Here is a 23987-nt window from a genome sequence, read left to right on the forward strand (position 1 = left end):
CATCAGGGAAATGCAGATTAAAACTACATTGAGATTCCATCTCACTCCTGTCAGATTGGCCACCATCATGAAAACAAATGATCATAAATGTTGGCGGGGATGTGGAAAAAAAGGAACCCTTCTGCACTGCTGGTGGGAATGCAATCTGGTCCAGCCATTGTGGAAAACAGTGTGGAGGTTCCTAAAACAGCTAGAGATTGATTTACCATATGACCCAGCTATAGCGCTCCTAGGCATATATCCAAAGGACTCATCTCATTTCCTTAGAAGTACATGCTCAACCATGTTTATTGCTGCTCAATTTATAATAGCTGGGAAATGGAACCAGCCTAGATGTCCCTCAACAGATGAGTGGATAATGAAGATGTGGTACATTTATACAATGGAGTTCTACTCAGCAGTAAGGAAAAATGAAGTTATGAAATTTGCAGAAAAATGGATGGACCTGGAAAGTATTATACTAAGTCAGGTAACCCAGGCCCAGAAAGCCAAGCGCCACATGTTCTCTCTCATATGTGGATCCTAGCTACAGATGACTGGGCTTCTGCGTGAGAATGAAAATACTTAGTAGCAGAGGCCAGTAAGTTGAAAAGGAGACATAAAAGGTGGAGAAAGGAAGGGAGGAGGATACTTAATAGGTTGATATTGTATATATGTAATTACAATGATTGTAATGGGGAGGTAATATGATGGAGAATGGAATTTCAAACGGGAAAGTGTGGGGGTGGGGAGGGAGGGAATTACCATGGGATATATTTTATAATCATGAAAAATGTTAATAAAAATTAAAAAAAAAAAAAAGAACACAGTCAATGGCTCAACTACTACTCAGACACTCTGAATAACCAATGGGAGGATTTTTTGACTACCCCATGTTTCTCTGATATGTAAACCTATTAAATTGGGGTAATGAACAGAGAAGAGAAGCTGTGGCCATGAGAATTGGTTAAGATACAGAAATACCAGGCTCCCAGTGAGTGGTTCTCTACTACAACCAAGTCTCTGAAAAAGATCATGAAAAACTAGATCAGATGTTGTGGTGGTTTGAATCAGGTAGCTCCCATAAACTTAGGTGTTCTGAATGCTAGGTACCCAGCTGGTGGAGATTTGGGAATTATCAATTTTTTTCTTTTTTTTTAATTAATTAATTATTTATTTATTTGAGAGCAACAGACACAGAGAGAAGGACAGATAGAGGAAGAGAGAGAGAATGGGCGCGCCAGGGCTTCCAGCCTCTGCAAACGAACTCCAGACGCGTGCACCCCCTTGTGCATCTGGCTAACGTCGGACCTGGGGAACCGAGCCTCGAACTGGGGTCCTTAGGCTTCACAGGCAAGCGCTTAACTGCTAAGCCATCTCTCCTGGAGACAGTGTATTGTTGGGGGTGGGCTTATAGATGTTATGGCGAGTCTCCCCTTGCCAGTGTTTGGCACACTCTCCTGTTGCTGTTGTCCACCTTTTGTTGGCCAAAGGGTGATGCTCACCCTCTGCTCATGCCATCATTTTCCCCTGCCATCATGGAGTTTCCCCTTGAATCTGTAAGCCAAATCAATCTTTGTTCCTACAAACTGCTCTGGTCGGGTGGTTGCTGTCAGCAATGCGAACCTGACTGCAACAGATGTTTTCCCATTATACTGTGCTGGTCCTTCACTGTCTCTATTCCCCTCAGCCACTTCAACAAGTCAACACCTCCCTTAGCTATCTAGAGTCACTTCATCATTGTTCCCATTCCTGGCCAGCTTTGCTTGTCTTCTCCCTCCCAATCCGTGCCCCAATCCTCTTGGGACCACCACTCCAAAACTAGTCAGTCCCTGTACTCTGAAACAGGGTGTTGCTCTTGGATCCTTTCTTCCCATCAGTCCTTTCAAAGGAAGCTTTGGTTTTCTCATATCCCCTCTCAAGTCCATGAGAGAAGGAAGGGCTGAAGTTCTCCTTGATCCCCATTGTTGCCTCCTGACCACGCCCATCTCCTGCTCTTGTAATGATCCTGCTCTTTTGAGATAAAGAACTCAGCTATTCTCCTCTCACCTGACCCTCATCTAGTGCTTCTCTTCCACTGAAGAGTATATGCTTTTAGAGTCCATCCAACATGTAAAACCCTGGAGTCTTGGGCCATTGATGTCTTTGAACTCCACCATTCTGCCTCAGCTTGTAACAGCTCAAATTTGTTCCCCACCATACATTACCAGTGGTGAAATCTAATAATAATAATCTCCTCCCCTTCCAGATGACTTGACCAACTGTCCCCCACCACAGTTATTAGACTTCATCCAGACACTCAGCCCCCTCATTATCTACTCCCAATACATGATTTTATCTTGGCATGTGTGGTGGTTTGATTCAGGTGTCCTCCATAAACTTAGGTGTTCTGAATGCCATGTCCCTAGCTGATGGCAACTTGGCAATTAAACCCTCTTAGAGGCAATGTATTGTTGGGGGCAGGCTTATGAGTATTATAGTCAGTTTCCTTTTGCCAGTGTTTGGTACACTCTTCTGTTGCTGTTGTCCATCTGATGTTGCATGGGAAGTGACGTCCACTCTCCGTTCATGCCACCATTTTCCCCTGCCATCCTGGAACTTCCCCTCAAGTCTGCAAGCCAAAATAACCCTTTTTTCCCACAAGCTGCTCATGGTTGGGTATTTTCTGCCAGCAATGAGAACCTGACTGCAACAGTAGAGTTGGTACAGAGAAGTGGGATCATTGCTGCTAGAAACCTGTGTGGCTTTTGACCTTTTGGAACCACTTTGCAAGAGGAATGTCAATGAATTTGAAATCTTAGCTTAAGAGATGCCTTGCAGTGCTGTAAGTACAGTTTAATTAACCATTATGGTCAGAGTTGAAAGACTTGAATGCAGTAAGAACAATGGACCATGAGGTTTGGTTTATGAGGGTGAGAAAGAGTTTTGCCTGGACTGGGCTAGAAACAGTTTGTATGAGAGGCTTGCTGTTTTGTTGGTGTCCTGAGAACTTGTGCAGAGTTGCATTGTGTAGAAATGAACTGGTGTGAGCAGAGGAATATGGCACAGAAAAAAAAAAAAAAGAAATCTTTGGGCCTAAACTTCTGCCCATTCCGCTGCAACTGTATGAGAGATTGCAACCATTGAGATTGAGCCAGCATTGGGACAACAGGAAGAATGCAGACTCTTTTGAAGGGGCCTGAATGCTGAAGGAGTGTCCCATTCTTCAAAGTTTGCTTTATTCCCCCCTGGATTAATAAATTGCACCCTATGTGGTATTATGGAGTATAACAAATGTAGGAAAGAGAGGGTCATTGAATTTGCAACACTGTCTTGTGTTTTGTAGTATGTTTATTCTGGCCACTATGGGCTTGTTGGTATTATGCCTCAGTTAAAAGACCTTGGATTATGGGTATGTTTGAACATCATTAGGATTGATAAAAACTATGGGGATTTTTTTCCGGGTGTGGTGGCACATGCCTTTAATCCCAGCACTCAGGAGGCAGAGGTAGGAGGGTCACCATAAGTTTGAGGCCACCTGAGGCTACAGGTCAGCCTGAGCCAGAGTGAGACCCTACCTCAGAAAGAAAAAAAACAAAACAAGACAAAAACTATGGGAATTTTAAAAGTTGAACTGAATGCATTGCATTTTACATCATGTATGGTTATCAGCTTATAGGGGCCAGGAGCAGAATGTGGTGGTTTGATTCAGGTGTCTCCCATAAACTTAGGTGTTCTGAATGCCATGTCCCCAGCTGACGGCAATTTGGGAATTAAACCCTCCTGGAAGCAGTATGTGGGGGTGGACTTATGGCTGTTATAGTCAGCTTCCTCTTGCCAGTGTTTGGCACACTCTCCTGTTGCCGTTGTCCACCTGATATGCCCAAGAAATGATGTCTACCCTTGCTGCTCATGCCATCGTGTTCTCCTGGAACTTCCCCTCAAGTCCATAAGCCAAAATAAATCCTTTATTTCCACAACTACTCATGGTTGGGTGATCTCTGCCAGCAATGTGAACCTGACTGCCACAGCAGGCCATGTGATTCCACATCTATCATATTACTGCAGCTCCAGATGCTGCTCTCTCTCCTGTGGTTTCCTGCATGGAACTCTAAATTGTCCTTTGCTACTGAATTATCCTAACCAGAGTAACCAGGAACGTGCATGCACACGTGTCCAAGTGTGTGCACATTTGTGCTGGAGGTCAGAAGACAACTTTGGGTGCCATTCCTCAAGCACAATCCACCTTACCACCTTCTCTGGAGAAGATAGCAAGTCCCAGGGATCTGCCTCTTCAGCCTTCCCAGCGCTAGGATCACAAGCATGAGCTACCACACCTGGCTTGTTTTTAAACATTTGCTGAGACCCAAAGGGCTTGAAGGCAAGCACTTTACTAACCGAAGTGCCTCCCCAACTCTACCATCTGTTTATTCCTGGGCCCAGATGATACACTCATTAATAAAGAGCTTGATTCTCTCCAATCACCACTATTTTTTTTAATTTTAGGAATGAATTTCTTAAAAGTATGATCACTTTGGGTGCAAATCAAGAAGCTTAACTTGGACTATCTTTTAGAAAACAGTAGCCATTTATTATCCTGATAATGAGAAGATGTCAAAAATAGGGATGCAGCATGGTGCTGGGAAGAAGTGACAGAGGAGTGCTCGGCACTGCAATATCTCTATCACACCTTCCAAGGCTCAGGGTCCATTGCAGAAGAGGTGGCGGAAAGAATGTAAGAGCCAAAGGAAGGGTAGGACTCCTTACAACGTGCTCCTCCAGACACAGGATGGCCTGGATATCCATGAACTCACAACGTCTGACACTACCCACACAAGACCATCATAATAGGAGGAAAAGATGATGACATCAAAATAAAAGAGAAACTGATTGAGAGGAGGAGGGGATTCCATGATGGAGAGTGGAGTTTCAAAGGGGAAAGTAGGGGGAGCAAGGGCATTACCATGGGATATTGTTTACAATAATAGAAGTTGTTAATTTAAAAAAAAAGAATAAGGATGCAGGGCACCATCTCTGGGTACCCAGCTTGGGGATGCTGGGTGTAGGGTGGCTCTGGGCCAGGATGGTGGCTGCAGTGAGCAAGAGAAGCCCAGGAAGCTCTGAGAGATGAGCCGGCTCCCACGTCATGGGGAGGACACTTACTACACCAGAAGTCCAGCAGATGTGGGCACCCCAGCCAGCAGCAGAGCGGTGTGCTGGGAAGCCACGGAGCAATACCTTCTGATGCCCCAAGAAGCAAGCCAAGCCCTCCAGGAACATGAGAGGAGTCAGGGATGCCTTCCATCAAAGCAACGAGACCTCCCTGTCACCAGTGAGGATGTGGGGAGAACTGCCAGCTATTTCCCAAACCACACACCTTCCAGTGATGCCTCTGAATGGTCCCAAGGGGTCATGGTGACTGAGCAGAGCCAGCCTGTGGGGGGGTGATATAGCCGAGACCATTACTTGTTTAACAGTAGACCACTGTGGCATGCTGTATAAGGTGGCAGTGTCACCTGCCACCTTCTCACCAACTGGCCTTCCATCTGTGATGAACATGAGCCCTTTGCCCCCCATGTTTAATATAACATCTTCTCTGATTCAACATCCGGGAATCCACTACCCTCCCCCCAGTCCACTATGCCCAGCTCCCATCCACCTCACTGCAGCTTATCAGATCTCTTTATAGCCTCCCCTACACACTGTACCACTTCATTTCCCACGCAGTCCCCTCCTTTCTCCTTCTGCCAACCTTGCCACCTCACCTTCCATACTTTTTGCTATGTGACTCACTCCTGGCAGAAGAACCCATGCCTCCCCCACACCCAGGCTTCCTCCCCAGCGCACTCATTTAACAAAGCCCCTTCTGCCACCTCACTCAAGCACTCAGCCCATCAGATCTTGTGCCAGGCCAGATGCCCATTTATTATCAAATGTCTAGGCTACCTGCTGGATATACCTTGCACGAAACTTCTCCACAGTTACCAGCCCAGGGCTTAGCCCACAGGAGGGCCAGTCTGCTCTGGAAGCAACTGCTGCCAATGGAGAACAGAAGCAGCGAGAGCAAAATTTAGTGAGATGGGCAAGTGAAGCCCTTGATTCCCCCAGCAACAAGGGTGAAGGCCAAGGAGGTCTAGGGCCAGTGGCAGAATGCGTGGTGGATGGACAATTGTTTTCAGGCCCTCAGACTCCAAGAGTGGAGGTGGCAGTGTCTGCACACCGAGGAACCCCAGACACTGACCCTGAGGTCCAGCGGGTTAATTGGCGCTTTAGCTTCTCAGGACTATCATGTGTTGGCAGCTCAGAGGAAAGATGAACCCAGTCCTCTAAACCTGTTACACCATACCCCTGACCATCAGGGTGAGGGGCAAGGGTCAGCCAGGAACCCTGCAGAGGGAGCAGAGAAAAATCAGGCTCGTGGGTTCTACCCTCGGTCTCATCAGGAACTGGTAAAACCTTTACCCAAAGCAATGGTTATAGCAATGGCAACCTGATATCCACTGAAACTGACCCAAGTCTGCTGCCTGTGGGCTCAGAAATCCTTAATGGCATCAGGTCTGGACATGCAGACCAGAGCCGCCTTTCCAGACAAGAAGCCACTGCCACCTCCCATTACCTCCACCCATTTTCCTCCCCATTTCATGAAAGGCGCCATTATTCAGCTGACCACAGCGGAGCTGAAGCGGATAGAGGACCTCCAGACCCAGGATTTTGTGCGCACGCAGAGCTGAAGTGAGTGGGGGCCTAAAGATTGCTCTAGCATGGTTGTGGACGTTCAGGAGAGCCAACAGCCTAGATTTGTCATGCAACATTTTACAAAACAATTTTTAACATTTTATTTATTGACTTGAGAGCGCAAGAAAGAGAGAGAGAAAGAGAATGGGCATGCCAGGGCCTCCAGCTACTGCAAACGAACTCCAGATATATGTGCCACCATGTGCATCTGGCTTATGTGGGGACTAGGAAATCAAACATGGGTCCTTAGGTTTTGCAGGCAAACCCCTTAAATGCTAAGCCATCTCTCCAGCCTCTTGTCATGCAACATTTTGTTGTTAGTGAGCAGCAGAGGAAAGTGAGCACTGAGGTGCCTCCTGGACACCCTTATTTTTATTTATTTTTATTTTTTTTGTATATGGCCAAGGTTGGTACTCCTACAGTCCTGGGCGGACTGTACAACTTTTCTCTCTCCTCTGCCATCCTGCTACAGGTAGGAGATGTCTGCATCTCTATCAGTTTACAGAGCTGGAATAGAAACTCAGTTTCCCAGGCCAGCTATGCTACCCCAGGCCAGAGAGGATGGTCTTGGGGCCCAGAGACCTATGTGACAGTGAGGGGAAGACCCAGCTTTCAGGAGAGAGCTCCTGTGTGATGGAACTGAGCCTGGTGCTCAAGCCTGCTGGCCAGCCCCAAGCTTCCCGAGATACAGCATGCAAGGGGAGGAAGCATGGGCTGCACTGCTCTGTCCCTCATTTATTCCACAGGAAGTAAGGCTGTCTATTGAAGGTCATCCCAATGCAGGAAAAGTGAACCTTTCTCAGACCAGGACTGGGACTTGAACCCCAGAGATGAGCCCTCACCATGAACAGGCAGGGGTTTTGCATATGCCCAGAAGAAAATGGCTCTCCTGACAGTGAAGTCTGAGGGAAAGAGGAAGTGTGAAAGCAGCCTCCCAAGACAGGATCTGTTGCTCATTACCCCATGGCATACATTCTAGACAGCCCGAGGGGGTCCTGTAATGGGGAGCGGCAGGCCTGGGACAAGGAAGGAGGTGTACATAGGATAAAAACATTACAAGACCCGGGCGTGGTTGCCCACGCCTTTAATCCCAGCACTTGGAAGGCAGAGGTAGGAGGATCACTGTGAGTTCAAGCCCACCCTGGGAATACATAGTGAATTCCAGGTCAGCCTGGGCTAGAGTGAGACCCTACCTTGAAACCCCTCCCAAAAATATTTCAAAAGGGGAATGTGGGAGGGGGAGAGAATTACCATGGTTTATTGTCTATAATTATGGAAGTTGTCAATAAAAAAATAACATTAAGCCAGGCATGGTGGCACATGCCTTTAATCTCAGCTCTTGAGAGGCAGAGGTAGGAGGATCGCTGTGAGTTTGAGGCCACTCTGAGATTACGTAGTGAATTCCAGGTCAGGCTGAGCTACAGTGAGACTCTGCCTTGAAAAAACAAAATAAAACAAAAATAACATTAAAAAAGACAAAACACAGAAAGCTGAAAAAGCCATGCTGCACACAGTTCAATGGCAGAGAGAGAGAAATCACCAGTGAAGATACCCAACAGTGGACACTGCAAACCTTATATTTGGCCAGTGAGACCAAATGAGCCAACCAGTGCAATAGTGGCACATCTGTTATGGGGAAAACCAACAGCCCTCTAATTTGACTGGAGGCCTGCTTCATGGGAGGGAATATATCCCTGATGTTGAAAACCTACAGCAGGGGTAGTCATGAGCCCTAGGGGTGTAACGTCTGCTGCTGTCTGGCTAAATGTATATACTATGCTCACCAAACTGCCCAGTAAGCACTTCTCTTAATGTTCATACCCTTATATTAATGCTACTCTCACTTTTGGTTAGAAAAGCTTCTCTTTTTGGATGGCAGTGACCTTGGGATGACTCAGGAGGCACCATGGTGCTGAGAAGAAGTGACAGAGGAGTGCTCAGCACTGCAACATCTCTATCACACCTTCCAAGTGTCAGGATCCATTGCAGAAGAGGTGGCGGAAAGAAGGTAAGAGCCAAAGGAAGGGTAGAACTCCTTACAACGTGTTTCTCCAGACACAAAATGGTCTGGATATCCATGACCTCACAGTGCCTGACACTACCTACACAAGACCATCATAATAGGAGGAAAAGATCATGACATCAAAATAAGAGACTGACTGAGAGGGCGAAGGGATATGATGGAGAGTGGAGGTTCAAAGGAGAAAGTGGGGGAAGGGAGGGAATTACCATGGGATATTGTTGATAGTTATGGCAGTTGTCCATAAAAATTATTTTTAAAAAGTGCAAGAAATAAAGAATAAAAAGATATCATGGAAAATGCTAAAATTAAAAAAATAAAATAAAATAAACAAAAACAAAAAGATAAAACAAATAAATATTTTGCTTAAAAACAATCCTAAATCAGGGCCTCCGTTTTTTCCTCCCTATTCCTGGCTCCTGCAAGGGAAATACAAGCTTTGGGAGCAGGTGGCAGAGGGAGGGAGCAAAAAAGGTTCAAAAATGACAATCCATAGCTTATAGTAGCAGTAAAAAACAGTATGACGTTGTTTTCGCTTTTGTTATGGTGGGAGGGCAGGAGACCCCATGGTTGGAAATAAGAGGGTTCCCAACCCAGAACCCTTCTTGTAGGAGGTGTGTACTTTAAAGGGTGATATGGTTACAGATGTTTATGGCTGAACTTGTGGGTTTGTTGTAGTCACCTACAGGCTCTGCTTGGTCCCCTGCTTCAGGCTCTTCCTGTCTCACCATTCCTTCCCTCAGGCTGTCTCACAGCTTGTAGGCCAGGAGGGAGCAAAGATCCTCCAGGGTTGAGAATGATGGACTGCCATGCTGGGAACCCAGTCAGGTTTTCTTAGAGGGGAAGATGTGACTGCCAAACCACCAGGCTGTAGGCAAGGCCTTCGGAAAGATGGCTGACTTAACAAAGCTTCTACTCAACATGTCAGGCCTACTCTGACATTTCATTGAGTCTAGTTGGTAATGGTGACTTAGGAAAGTACTGGTGAACCATTTCCCCTAGGCACCTACACCCCTCCGTTGTCTATGTTGTGCCTAAGTGCCTGCATGGGACCCACCCTTTTACCCTGACCTCTGCATGGTATCTTGACCTGGGCCTCGTGTGGAACTGCGCTGCCTTTCCTCTTCTGCAAAATTCATCTTGTCCACTCTGGCTAGGACCTGTAGTTGTGTGTGGGTGTGTAGGAGTCTCTTATTTCCCTATCGGTTATAATCCTATTAGAAAAAAAAAAATAACAAAAAACAGAGCCGGGCGTGGTAGTGCACGTCTTTAATCCCAGCACTTGGGAGGCAGAGGTAGGAGGATCACCATGAGTTTGAGGCCACCCTGAGACTACATAGTGAATTCCAGGTCAGCCTGAGCTAGAGTAAAACCCTACCTTGAAAAACAAAAACAAAACAAAACAAAACAAATCATGTTCTTCACTGGCAACAGTACAGTGGAGAAACAAGAAGGGAGCCATGTAATGGGCTGGTCATTCTGCCTTCTGGTGTTTTCCCACTGCCCCTCCCATCTTAATCCACTGCCTCTCTTAGCATGTAGGCATCTGCAAGCTCTTCTCTCCCACTGCTAGCTCTGAAAGTCTAGGATAGTCCTTGTAACATTTCAGTACCCGGAGTATGTTTCATTTTGTGGTGGTGCATTCCTCTAAAGGATGTTTTCAATCTCCGCTGCATTGCTTCTGTATGTTTTAATTTATTTATTTATTTATTTGAGAGACAGAGAGAGAGAGAAAGAGAGAGGGAGGGAGAATGGACACACCAGCTGCTGCAAGCGAACTTCAGACGCGTGTGCCACCTTGTGCATCTGGCTTATGTAGGTCCTGGGGAATCAAACATGGGTCCTTTGGCTTTGCAGGCAAGTTCCTTAACCGCTAAACTATCCCTCCAACTTGCTTCTGTATGGGTTTTTTTATGCTTTCCAATTTATTTTTAATTTTTTTTATTATTGACATAATTATAGACAATAAACCATGATAATTCCCTCTCCCTCACATTCCCCTTCACAACTCCACTCTCCATCATATCCTCTCCCCCTCTCAGTCAGTCTCTCTTATTTTGATGTCATCATCTTTTGCTCCTATTATACTGGTCTTGTGTAGGTGGAGCCCAGGCATTGCGAGGTCATGGATAGCCAGGCCATTTTGTGTCTGGAAGAGTGCATTGTAAGGAATCCTGTATGCTTTTCAATTTTTTGTTTATTTATTTGAGAGTGACAGAAAGAGGGAGAGAGAGAATGGGCGTGCCAGGGCCTCCAGTCACTGCAAACGAACTCCAGACACGCCCCCTTGTGCATCTGGCTAACATGGGTCCTGGGGAATCAAGCCTCAAACTGGGGTCCTTAGGCTTCACAGGCAAGCGCTTATCCGCTCAACCATCTCTCCAGCCTGTCCTGTATGTTTTTAAGCCTATATCGTGTCCACAACTTTTTAGTGTCAGCTTGGACTGAGGGATTCCATTGGTATTGGGATTTAGGCCCTGTCTCACCAGCAGTCAAAGTAGTTGGTTTTTTGAGGGGTGGGAAGGGACCCCCTAAACTCTTGAAGGCAACTCAGGCTATCTACCCAGCTATATGGTTAGGTTCCCCCAGGGTATGATCCTGGCATTTCCTTTATAGATGCACTTGGCCTGTCTGAGGCCTGGTCTATCATCGGGCGCCCCAAACTTCTGAAGCCTGAGCTCTGCTGTGTGACTTTAGGCAAATCTTGTGGTTTGTCATTCTTTCACTTCCTCCCCAGCTGACAAATGGCAATAAATAATCTTACCTACCTCCTGGGAGCAAGGGGAAGTTCTGAGAATAGTCATTAAATGTTCAGGTGCTAAAGATTGTTCTTCCGGGGAACAGTGTGACAGAAACTGGCTTGTTTGCCACAAGCCACTGTTTCATACCCACACAGCAAATACCTGGTCGGTGAGGTCTGGGGGTTTATCCAAGGGAAGTTGCTTACCTGAGCATAAGTCTCTGGTTCACATCAGAACCTAACACCAACCCTGTACTGCCTTTGAGATCATATGCTTTCCTTTCTTCATGCCCCATTCTGAGTGCTGCTTCTCTGGCTTGTTCCCACAGTAGGACCTCTGGGATTGAGTCTTGAGGAATTCCCTCAGATAGAAGCCTTGGGAGAACGCCTCGTCTCTGGCTGTGTTTCATGAGCAACTCATTCCTAGGGATGATTACATCCATTGAGTTTCTCACAAGCACCCTTCCCTGCAGGAGACTCATCGGCTAAATGTCGTGGCGTGCATTGTACTTGCTTGAGAATTGTCCACCATGGATACCAACTGGGCTTCTTCCTTAAGGGACCTGCCTCTAAGCAGATATAGATATCAAGTCCTTTAAGTCAAATCACCCTCCATTCAGACAAGTGACTTCCAGCCTGGTAAATTCCACTGAATCCTGGAAATTGTAGAGGACCTTGGCAAGTTAGGTCCTGACCTTTCTGTTGTAGTCCCTTTTCTTCCTCTTGCTGGTGAAGCAATGATAGCAGCTCCCCTAATAACATGTTACGCCACATGTAACATGTTAGCTGATATTTGGTTTTGCAAGCTGCTGTCATAAAGTGTGACCTCCAGGAAAAAAAAAGCTCTTTTCCCTCTTGCGTAGTCTTTTCTTCAGGCAACAGGAATAAGTAACCTGTGGTGTGTCTTTTTGTTTGTTATTTATTTCAGAGCAGCAGACAGAGAAAAAGGCAGAGAGAGAGAGGGAGAATGGGCGCACCAGGGCCTCCAGCCACTGCAAATGAACTCAACACGTGCGCCCCCTTGTGCATCTGGCTACAACATGGGTCCTGGGGAATCGAGCCTCGAACCAGGGTACTTAGGCTTCACAGGCAAGCCCTTACTGGTGTGTCTATCTTTATAGAATAGCTTAAGTTTGCAAGAGAGATGCAAGCCTTTTTAGAAAGAGCATTTCAGTGGGAAGTTGTCAGCTTTTTGAGAATGAGTGTTTGATGGGGACTAGCCCATTCTAGTCAGTAGCTGGACACTCACAGAACTTATTACTGAAAGAGGGCTCCTAACTGAAACTTTATGGAAATGCCTTTACTAATTTGGGAGAAAAGGAACTTGATAGTAGTAATCTAAGTCTTGGATCAATCCTACCAAAATTGATATTCAGGGCTGGAGAGATGGCTTAGCGGTTAAGCGCTTGCCTGTGAAGCCTAAGGACCCCGGTTCGAGGCTCAGTTCCCCAGGTCCCACGTTAGCCAGATGCACAAGGGGGCGCACGCGTCTGGAGTTCGTTTGCAGAGGCTGGAAGCCCTGGCGCGCCCATTCTCTCTCTCCCCCTCTCTCTGTCCTTCTCTCTGTGTCTGTTGCTCTCAAATAAATAAAAAAATAAAAATTAAAATTAAAAAAAAATTGATATTCAGAGGGAAGGGGGTCTGGGAGCTCAGAGCTGAGCACTTGTGCCTGAGGAGGAGTCCTTGAAGACCTGAATAAGCCTTTTACACGTTTGGTCCCAGTTCCTCATGACACCATGGGTATTGCTCTGGGCTACTTTGCCACTACTGCTCTCAACTCACTGCCATGCCTGCTGCCCTGTCCTTCCATGTCTTTGGCCATGCAGATTATATCCAGGCACTCTGTCCACTCTTACCTGGGTTCTGCCAATGTTATTGCGTAACATAGTAATGATGAATGGGAATGGCCTAAAATGCTGGTGGATTGGAGAATCCAAAGGATATGGCTTCGGTGCTGTTGGGATACCTTTGGCTCCAATGATCTTCCTGTCTTGGGGGAGAAACAAGTCCTACTACAGGGTGTTTTCTGCTGTATATTAAGTAATCTGTGTGGTACCTTATATTTGCTTAGAAGCAAATTGAATAGGTTTACAGAGGCCAAGTTTTAGAGAGAATGTCTTGACTTCCTAGGACGATGTTTACTAAGCTGCACTGAAGCTACAGTTCTTTCTAGAGCAGAAAGCCATACACTACACTTGAAGAGCTGAATCCTTCTATGGTGGATGTTGACCAGGATCCCTTGCTGGGAAGCCTTCACCCTGTAGCTTCCCTGTGGTAGGAGAGGTCTCCTACATTATGCAGTAATAGCAAGCATTTGGGTCTCTGCAAGCTGTCCGAGGATCTGTAAACTCTAGGATCTGGGTCTGGCATGATGCTGGCCCTTGAAGTTATTGGAGTTGGCTGCACTCTCCTCATCTGCAGACTATAAGCAGTCCCTGGGGTAGAAGGAGGAGAGGTGGTGTGGTTGGTCCTGCTGAACCTCAGCAGGTACAGTAATAATAAATGCACATTTCATGCTAAAGGTTTCTTTATTAAGTCTGTTAAGCCTAGATCCTTAGTAGATTGCAAACTCAAAGTCTGTGTGATCCCAAAGCCATTCCACCACTGCAAATGCCTAGCAGTAAAGATGGCCACAAACTGGGTTTCCTGTCTGCAGTGTGTGTGGCAGGAGCCCATGTGCCTTTACCTATTGTCAAATTTGCAAGCATTGAATCTGTCTTTAGGACTGTGTGTGTGTGTAGGGGGGTCCTTTCTTCAGAGAAGAACTGATGACAGCAGTTTCACACTCACCCCCGGTCAGGGAGCATGTATGTAGTTGTAAGCGGTGAGGGATAGTGAGCTGTTGGTGTTGAGAGAGGCAGGCTTGATCCCTCGCTTGCTTCACACTTGCATTCAACAGAATCTGCATTGTGTCAGAAGAGACTGTACTAAGGCTAGCTTGAGGTATTAAAATAAGGCTGTCCCCTACAAACTTCCTAGTCACACCGGATCCCCGTAGCCAAAACAGTGTATGTTCTGGCTGCAGAGACCAGACTGCTCCCAGCTTGAGACCAGACTGCTCCCAGCTTGCACAGAACCTTAGGGGAGGGAAGAATATATGGATAGGAAGTGGGTTGGAGAAAGGATGGGAAATTTGTCATTCAGGTGGCTTTAGGGTCCTAAGAAGTGAAGATGGATGTCACTGGGAGATCTGAATGGGTCCGGTTTGTATAGGAGTTCCCTATAGATAAATTATTGGTCCTCCAACCACTAACCCCAGTATGTAATGGCTGAATAAATATGTAATCAACTGCATTGTGTCTAAAGCCTCAGAACTAGTCAGGTGCTCCCCCCACCAGTACTATTTCTTACCCTCTAATCCCACCTGATCTTTAACAAAGCATTAATAATTCTAAGGACATTCTCTATTTTGTTGTGCTTTTTTGTTATAGCTACTTTAAATATCAATTTGAGCCTGGTGTGGTGGTGAATGCTTTTAATCCCAGCACTTGGGACACAGAGGTAGGAGGATCACTATGAGTTCGAGGCCACCCTGAGACTACATAGTGAACTCCAGGTCAGCCTGGGCTGGAGTGAAATCCTACCTCAAAAAACCAACAAAAGTCAGGCGTGGTGGCGCACACCTTTAATCCCAGCACTTGGGAGGCAGAGGTAGGAGGAGCACTGTGAGTTCAGGGCCACCCTGAGACTATATTGTGAATTTCAGGCCAGCCTGAGCTAGAGTGAGACCCTACCTCAAAAAACAAAAACAAACAACCACCCCCAAAATCAAAATAAAATAATAGCTGGGCATGGTGGCGCACCCCTTAATCCCAGCACTTAGAAGGAAGAGGTAGGAGAATCACCATGAGTTCTAGGCCACCCTGAGACTATATAGTGAATTCCAGGTCAACCTGGGCTAGAATGAGACCTTACCTCGAAAAACCAAACAAAAAAATTAATAAATAAATTTGTACTGTATATTCGTACTTTTGTGAGATCTTTTTAAAAAAATTTTGTTTTATTTTTATTTTATTTATCTGAGAGCTCCAGACAGAGAGAGAGAGAAAGAGGCAGACAGATAGAGAACGGGTGCTCTAGGGCCTCCAGCCACTGCAAACAAATTCCAGATGCATGTGCCACCTTGTGCATCTGGCTTACTTGGGTCCTGGAGAATTGAGCTTTGAACCAGTGTCCTTAGGCTTCACAGGCAAGCACTTAACTGCTAAGTCATCTCTCCAGCCCTGTAAGATTGTTTTTGCTATTTTACCATTCTAAGTCTCTGTACTTGGCTACACATAGATGGTTAATACTCTTCTTATGGACACCTGCATTTAACTTGTAGACTATATAAATACAACATATACCAATGCCCATCTAAATAAACTACTAAGTGTTCAAAAAAATTTACTAAAACATTAGAAAATCCAAGCAATGAAATAACCTGGGATGTGAACATCTCAATGCAGTAATGGAAGAAACACACACAAATCAAGGCACAAACCTCCTCCAAAAAGCAGTAATTTCACAGTAATGACCTCTAGAGAGAGGAAATTAGATGAAATGTCACACAGAATTAAGAAGAATGATGATAAGTATTTCTAAAAACACCAAACAAATCAAAGGAAAAAACTAAAAGAATATGAAGGGACACAGGAAATCAACTGGATGAAATAGTCTTAAGAACGAGCAGGGAAATAGAAATACTAAAGAAAGACAATATGAAATACTGCAAATGAAAACCACAGTAAGTTAAATAAAGAACTTCCATAGATGAGCTGGAGAGATGGCTTAGTAGTTAAGGCGCTTGACTATGAAGCCTAAGGACCTTGGTTTGATTCCCTAGTGCCCACATAAGCCAGATGCACAAGGTGGCACATGCATCCAGAGTTCATTTGCAGCGGCTAGAGGTCACTTCTCTCTCTCTCTCTCAAATAAATCAATAAATAAATTTGAAGAAATTCCAGGGCTGAAGAGATGGCTTAGTGGTCACGTGCTTGCCTGTGAAGCCTAAGGACCCCAGTTCAAGGCTCGATTCCCCAGGACCCACGTTAGCCAGATGCACAAGGGGGCACACATGTCTGGAGTTTGCAGTGGCTGGAGGCCCTGGCATGCCTATTCTCTCTCTCTCCCTATCTGTCGCTCTCAAATAAATTAATTAATTTAAAAAAAATTCCATAGAGCCGGTTGTGGTAGTGCAGTCTGGAGGCTGAGGGAGAAGGACTGCTGTGAGTTTGAGGATGACCTGATGAGTTCAAGGGTGAGTTCCAAGTCAGTCTGGGCTAGAAAGACATACCCTATCTCCAAAAAACTTTTTTAAAAAGGAAATTCCATAGAAAGCTTCACTAATAAAATGGATTAAGGGGAAATTTAGGGCATTCCAACAAAGAGAAAGATAAATTAATAAAAGCTATGAGTGGTAATTTTCAGACATTTGGAACATGATGAAGAGATCATAAATAAGCATTCTGGCACAGAATAAGTAAATTAGTTTCGATCTAAAACAACAGTACTGTCAACAAAATCATAGAAGAAAATCTCCAAAAATTAAGGAATGAGATGCAAAAGGCTTCTAGAATACCAAGCAGACAAGAAAAGAACGTTTCCTTGCCACATTAGAAGCAGTAATGAATTTCCATCTTTGTAGCACAATAAAATAAAATTCAGTCCAAAAAAATAAGTCAGTAGCAGCGGCCAGTAAGCTAGAAAGGGAATAGAAAGAAGGGGGGACTTAAGAGGATGATATTGTACATATTTTAGTAGAAGAACAGATTAATGGGAGTGGAAAGGCCCAAGTGAGGTCAACGGAAGAGATTGAATAAGGAAGGGTCAGGAAAGGGTTAATCAAAATCTAGGAGGGTATGACTAAGTCATATGGAAGCCTACTTTTTAGACAATGGTGTGCATTTAAAAGCCACAGATTATTACTAGAAAATTTTCAGTGTCAGGGATGGGATACCTTCCAGTGAGTTGTTAGCCAGGGAGGCCCCTGATGCCCCCAAAATGTTACAGGCCATTGCCGAAGCCCTTGGTTTCCCACCAAAAATAGATGGTAAGAGCTTAATGCTGAAGACTCCACATGACTAGGCTGCAAGGTCACTGAGAAATCCTGCTGGAACTGAATTGATAATCTCCTCCATGTAGACCAGCTGACAGAAAACTGGAAAAAGCCATGTTGCATGTAGTTCAATGGGAGAGAGAGAAATCACCAGTGAAGATACTCAACAGTGGACACTGCAAGCCTTAAGTTGGGCCAGTCAGGCCAAATGAGTCAACAGGTGCAATAGTGGCATGTCTGTTATGGGGGAAACCAACCAACTGCTCTCTAACTGGAGTGGAGACTGGCTCCATGGAAGGGAATACATGCCTGATACTGAAAACCTGTGACAAGGGAAGTCATGAGCTCTAGAAGTGTAAGGTCTGCTGGTATCTAGCTAAATGTATATACTATGCTCACCAAACTGCCCAGTAAGCACTTCTCTTAATGTTCATATCCATATATTGATGCTACTCTCACTTTTGGTTAAAGAAGCTTCTCTTTTCAGATGGCAATGACCTTGGGATGACTCAGGAGGCACCATGTGCTGAGAAGTGACAGAGGAGTGCTCAGGGTCCATTGCGGAAGGTGTGGCAAAAAGAATGTAAGAGCCAAAGGAAGGGTAGGACTCCTTACAGTGCACTCTCCCAGACACAAAATGGTCTGGATATCCATGACCTCACAGTGCCTGACACTACCTACACAAGACTACCATAATAGGAGGAAAAGATGATGACATCAAAATAAAAGACAGAGGAAGAAGGGGTGTAATGGAATAGAGTTGCAAAGGGGGAGGAGGGGAGATACCATGGTTTATTGTCAGTAATGATGGAAGTTAATAAAAATATATATATACTCAAAAACAAAAAGTGTTCACCATCTTTAGTTATAAAGAAAATAAAAACTTCTGAGATTCCACCACAATCCAGTCAAAATGGCAATCATCAAAAAAAAAAAAAAAAAAAAAAAAAAAAAGGCCGGGCGTGGTGGTGCACAACTTTAATCCCAGCACTCAGGAGGCAGAGGTAGGAGGATTGCCATGAGTTCGAGGCCACCCTGAGACTACATAGTGAATTCCAGGTCAGCCTGAGCTAGAGTGAAATGCTACCTCGAAAAAAAACCCAAATGTGGGCCAGAGAGATGGCTTAGCAGTTAAGTCACTTGCCTGTGAAGCCAAATGACCCATGCAAAACCGGATGCACAAGGTGGCACATGCGTCCGGAGTTCTGCTATGGCTAGAGGCCCTGGAGTGCCCATTCTCTCTCACTCTCTCTCTCTCTCTCTCTCTCTCTCAAATAAACATTTAATTGAAAAAAATCAAGTGACTCACATAATGGGTGGGGAATAATGTCATCAAACTAGGACAGAGAGTAATTGGAAGAAGGGATTCAGTGGAGGGAGGATTCAAGAGGAGAAAAGGGAGAGTGGTGGGAGGGATCATGATCATGATATTATATTGTCTATATGTATGGAGGTTGTGAATAAAATCAAAAAAATCACATGACACCAAATGCTGGTGAGGGTGTAGGGAAAAGGAACCGTTATTCACTGCTGGTGGAAGTGTAAACTGGTGTAGCCAATATGGAAATCAGTATGAGGCTTTCTGACAAAGCTAAGAGTGGATCTATGAATATGACCCCAGTGACACCATCCTAAGCAATAGTCTAAGGACTCTACACTTTATTACAGAGATACCTGCTCATCTATGTTTACTGCTGCTCCATTCAACAATAGTTAGGGAATGAAAGCAGCCTTGGTGCCCATCAACTGGTGAGTGGATAATGAAGACTTGGTACATGTACACAATGAGGTTTTAGTCAGGTCCAAAGAAAAATGAAATGACCCTGGTGTGGTGGTGCACGTTTTTAATCCCAGCACTTGGGAGGCAGAGGTAGGAGGAGCGCCATGAGTTCAAGGCCACCCTGAGACTACTGAGTGAATTCCAGGTCAGCCTCAGCTAGAGCAAGGCTCTACCTCAAAAAAAAAAAAAAAAAAAAAAAAAACCAAACAAAAAAGAATGAAATGATGAATGAAACAATGCGTCTGGAGTTCGTATGCAGTGGCTAGAGGCCCTGGCTCACCCATTCTCTTTCTCTCTTTCAATCTCTCTTTCTCCCTTCCTTTCTCTGTCTCTAATAAATAAATTTAAAAATAAAAACAAAAAAATGGGTGGATATATTATACTAAGTTAGGTAACCTAGGCTTAGGAAGACAAATGCCATATGTTCTCTTACGTGCAGATCCTAGCTTCGAATTTTGAGATGAGCTGGAGTAAGAATCACTAGATGGAGCTGGAGAGATGGCTTAGGGGTTAAGGTGCTTGCCTGCAAAGTCTAAGGAACCAGGTTCAATTCTCTAGGTCCCACGTAAGCCAGATGCACAAGATAGCGCATGTGTCTGGAGTTCGTTTGCAGTGGCTAGAGGCCCTGGCTCATCCATTCTCTTTTTGTCTTTCAATCTCTCTCTCCCCCTTCCTTTCTCTGTCTGTAATAAATAAGTTTAAAAAGAAAAACCAAAAAAAAAAAAAAAAAAAGAATCAATATACATCAGTAAGCCAGAAAGAGACCATCAAAGTGATTGGGGAAGAGCTTAAGTAGGGTCAAGGGAAGAGATGGAGGAAAGAGGGTTAACAAAAACAAGAAAAAGAAAGTTCCCAGAACTAAGTGGCCATTAGTCCCAGATATCTGCAATTCAATCTGTTTATAATGACTTCATGAAGCAAAAATCATACATAGAAATTTGCACCTCAAATTCTACTTCCAAATTCTTAGGTTTTAGATTTACAGCTCCTGTAACTGTCAAATTTTTGTTGACTGCTAATTTTTCTGACTAGCTCTGTGTCAAAGTGTGTACATACACACCCCCCCACACATGGATTCTTCATCAGTTGTTCATGGATGAAGGTAACAGCTGGGAATGGTATTTCACACCTTTAATTCCAGCACTGGAGAGGTTGAAGTTAGAGAACTGAAGTGAGTTTGAGTCACCCTGAGCTACATGTAGTGAGACTGCCACACACATACCAGAATGGAAATGCAGGTACAGAGGGGAGAAAATATGAAAAAGCAATTGTGTGTATGTAAATATCCCCCAGAGCCTAGTTTATTTATTTTGGGTGTTTTGTTGTTGTTGTTGTTTTTTTGAAATAGAGTCTCACTCTAGCCCAGGGTGACCTGGAATTCACTCGGTAGTCTCAGGGTGGCCTTGAACTCATGGCAATCCTCCTAAGTGCTGGGATTAAAAGTGTATGCCACCATGCCCGGCTCAGTGTAGGTTATTTTTGATTAAGTTTCCTATGTAGTCTCCAGCTGGCAGAGCCCTGCGGGAGGAGGTGTGTCACAGGATGCAGGTCTTGAGTCTAGTTTACTCTGTTCATAGTTAGCTTGAGCTCTGGCTCTTCTCTCTGCTGTGGATATATGAAGTTAGCCAGTTTCTTTGGCCATGCAAACTATAAGCCTGAAACAAACCCTTGCCTTCCATAAGCTGCTTCTGGTGTTTGTCCCAGCAACAAGATGGTAAGTACAGCATGCTGGGATTTTCCTGAAGTTTTCTATGTACAAAAACAAACAAACAAACAAACAAAAACAGAGGAGGAACAGAGTTTCGGTCATTGACACAAGGGCTAAGGAATATGATGGATTGTGGGATTTCAGCTAGATTCAAAGAAAGAAAACTTTCTCACTTAAAAGAACATTCATAAAATTATGCAGTTATAAGCAGTTTATTTTAACATACTGAATCAAAGAAATGACAATTTCTTTCATTAGAAAAAAAAAACTTGCATTCTCTACAGACAGGTTAGATTGACCATAATCTATTTTAGTAAAATATGTTTAGTTATACCACATCTTATAAAACTTTCTAAATATATAGCAGATGCCAAATAATTTTGTCAAATGAAGACTTTTTTGGAAAACTCAAAACAAAGTTGTAAAACATAGTTAAGAATACTTTAATTTAAACCAGATGCTGTAGCACACGCCTTTTAATCCCAGCTCTCGGGAGGCAGAGGTAGGGGGATTGCTGAAAGTTCAAGGCTACCCTGAGACTACATAGTAAATTCCAGGTCAGCCTGAGCTAGAGCAAGGCCCTACCTCGAAAAACCACAAAAATAAATAAAAATTAATATTGTGAATTTACTTTTCTAAAGAACTCATTCTCCATTCTTCCATTTTTACATGTATTTTCTTTAGAATAAGCAAGCCCCAGATTTGAAGGATTAAATCCTTTCATCTAAGCCTTCAGGATTTTGACTCCATTCTCCTTCAATCCCAAAGCTGTTACAAAGGAACATTCCACTTCATTAGAAATGGTGAGAAACAAGCACATTTCACTCTCTGTCTTGTCCAGGTTTTGCTGGGGAAGAGTTTCTGAGTTGTCTACCAATTATCGCAACTAGTTTGACAATATAACACTTCGTTATAGGACAAACTTGGCTTTTGTGCAGCCCACCAACAGTTTTTTCACTGAAGTTGTGACATTTGCCCTTCAGCTATACAGTGCAAGTTTGGAGTGTTTATGAGAGTGGCATGGGCATATTTAAATATGAAATGCAAAATTATAAATATTAAGTTACCTTTTAAATATGTAAACTATTTTTTTCAGTAATCACTTTTTCATTCCCAAATAATAAAGTGGCAGCTGAGTATGTGGCACACATCTGTAATCCCACTACTTGGGAAGCTGAGGCAAGAGAACCATGAATTCAAGACAGCCTGGGCTCTATACAGTAAATTCCAGGCCAGGATGAGCCATATGGAGAGATTATAACTCAAAGAAGAAAAATAAGGTATAATAAAATAGCAAAAAGCAGAATAATATGGTTATTTTAAAATTAAACAACTATAAAATACTCAGATAACAAGACATGGCTGGGGGCAGCTAACATTGTAAGAATAATAATTATTGTTGTATTGTATATAATCATACAACAAAAATCAGCCCTGCTTAAGACCCCTGGAACAAACTTCTCCAAACTTCATCCAGAGCCGGGCATGGTGGTGCATGCCTTTAATCCCAGCACTTGGAAAGCAGAGGTAAGAGGATCGTCATGAGTTCAAGGCCACTCTGAGTCCTCCACAGTGAATTCCAGGTCAGCCTGGGCTAGAATGATACCCTACTTCGCAAAACAAAACACCAACAACAAACTTCATCCAGGCCATGATTCTACATGCTGCAATAAAATGTTTCTAAATTCAGTTTGTCATAGAATTATGTTCTTATATTCCTAAATAATATACTTAACCTTAAATATGATAGCAATGATTTAAATACATGTGCTGTAAAAAAGAGAAATTGGTATAAACATAATCTTTATTTCTTTACATGTGAGATAATATTAAAAAGACATTCTAGGCCAGGCATAGTGGCACACGCCTTTAATCCCAGCACGTGGGAGGCAGAGGTAGAAGGGTCACTGTGAATCCAAGGCCACCCTGAGACTACTTAGTGAATTCCAGGTCAGTCTGGGCTAGAGTGAGACCCTGCATCGAAAAATAATAAAATAAAATAAAATAAAATAAAATAAAATAAAATAAAGAGACATTCTACAACTTCTTCATTCCTTTTTCTTTTTTTTAAACAGGATTATACTCTAACTTAGGCTAACCTGGAAGTCACTCTGTAGCCAAGCTGGCTTCAAACTCACAGCGACCCTCTTACCTTAGTCTCCTGAGTGCTGGGACTAGAGGTGTGTGGCACTGTGCCTGGCTTAACTTCTTCATTCTTTATCAAGAACAAAAATACTAACCATAATAAATAACTCAATGTGCAACCTGGAGACACTGAAAGAAATACAGAATGCTGTGTGTACTATACCAGTTTTCCAGTATTAAGACTCCTTTCTCCAAATACAGTTACACTTATTGCTACCATAAGAAGCTTCACATTAAGGCACCTATCAATACTTCAGACAAATACTGAGATTCAAAACTTAGGGAATATATACTATAACTTTCCTTTTACAAAAACTTTTTTCTTTGGCTGGAGAGATGGCTTAGTGGTTAGGATGCCTGCCTGCAAAGCCTAACAGCCAGGCTCAATTCCCCAGGACCCATGTAAGTCAGATGAACATGGTGGTACATGCACCTGGAGTCTGTTTGCAGTGGCTAGAGGCACTGGCATGTCTATTTTTTCTCTCTCTCTCCCTCCCCTTCCTCTCTCAAATAAATAAATAAAAATAAAACTTTTTTCTTTCATTTTGGTATACAGATATCAGTTTTCAACAGATAAATCCTTTGGAATATGTTAACTGAAATATTCAAATGCTTTCTTGTGATATTTTAATACTCTAATTAAAATATCATATGTTAATACTACACTAGCATATGCTACTTAGTTAACAAGGAAATGGGCAAAAATCAAGTCAAGATGGATAGCAAAGAACTAAATTTAGTGGGTGTCATAGCCTCTAAAAATAGAGCATAGGGACACTGATGAAGGTCTTAGCCAAGTAAGTGCCTCTGATCCTCGCTCCCTCCCTGTACTGGTTTGATTCAGGTGTCCCCCATAAACTTAGG

General features: G+C 43.9%; 1 protein-coding gene and 1 pseudogene across 1 annotated transcript in view; one reads left to right on the forward strand and one right to left on the reverse strand.

Annotated features, from left to right (window-relative positions):
- Rrm2b (ribonucleotide reductase regulatory TP53 inducible subunit M2B) overlaps positions 1 to 23987 on the reverse strand; it is a 145589-nt gene that overhangs the window by 69899 nt on the left and 51703 nt on the right. The window lies entirely within an intron of this gene.
- Positions 5086 to 7514, forward strand: LOC101603519 (annotated as a pseudogene).

The sequence above is a fragment of the Jaculus jaculus genome, chromosome 2, assembly GCF_020740685.1.
Source record: "Jaculus jaculus isolate mJacJac1 chromosome 2, mJacJac1.mat.Y.cur, whole genome shotgun sequence".
Lineage (NCBI taxonomy): Eukaryota > Metazoa > Chordata > Mammalia > Rodentia > Dipodidae > Jaculus > Jaculus jaculus.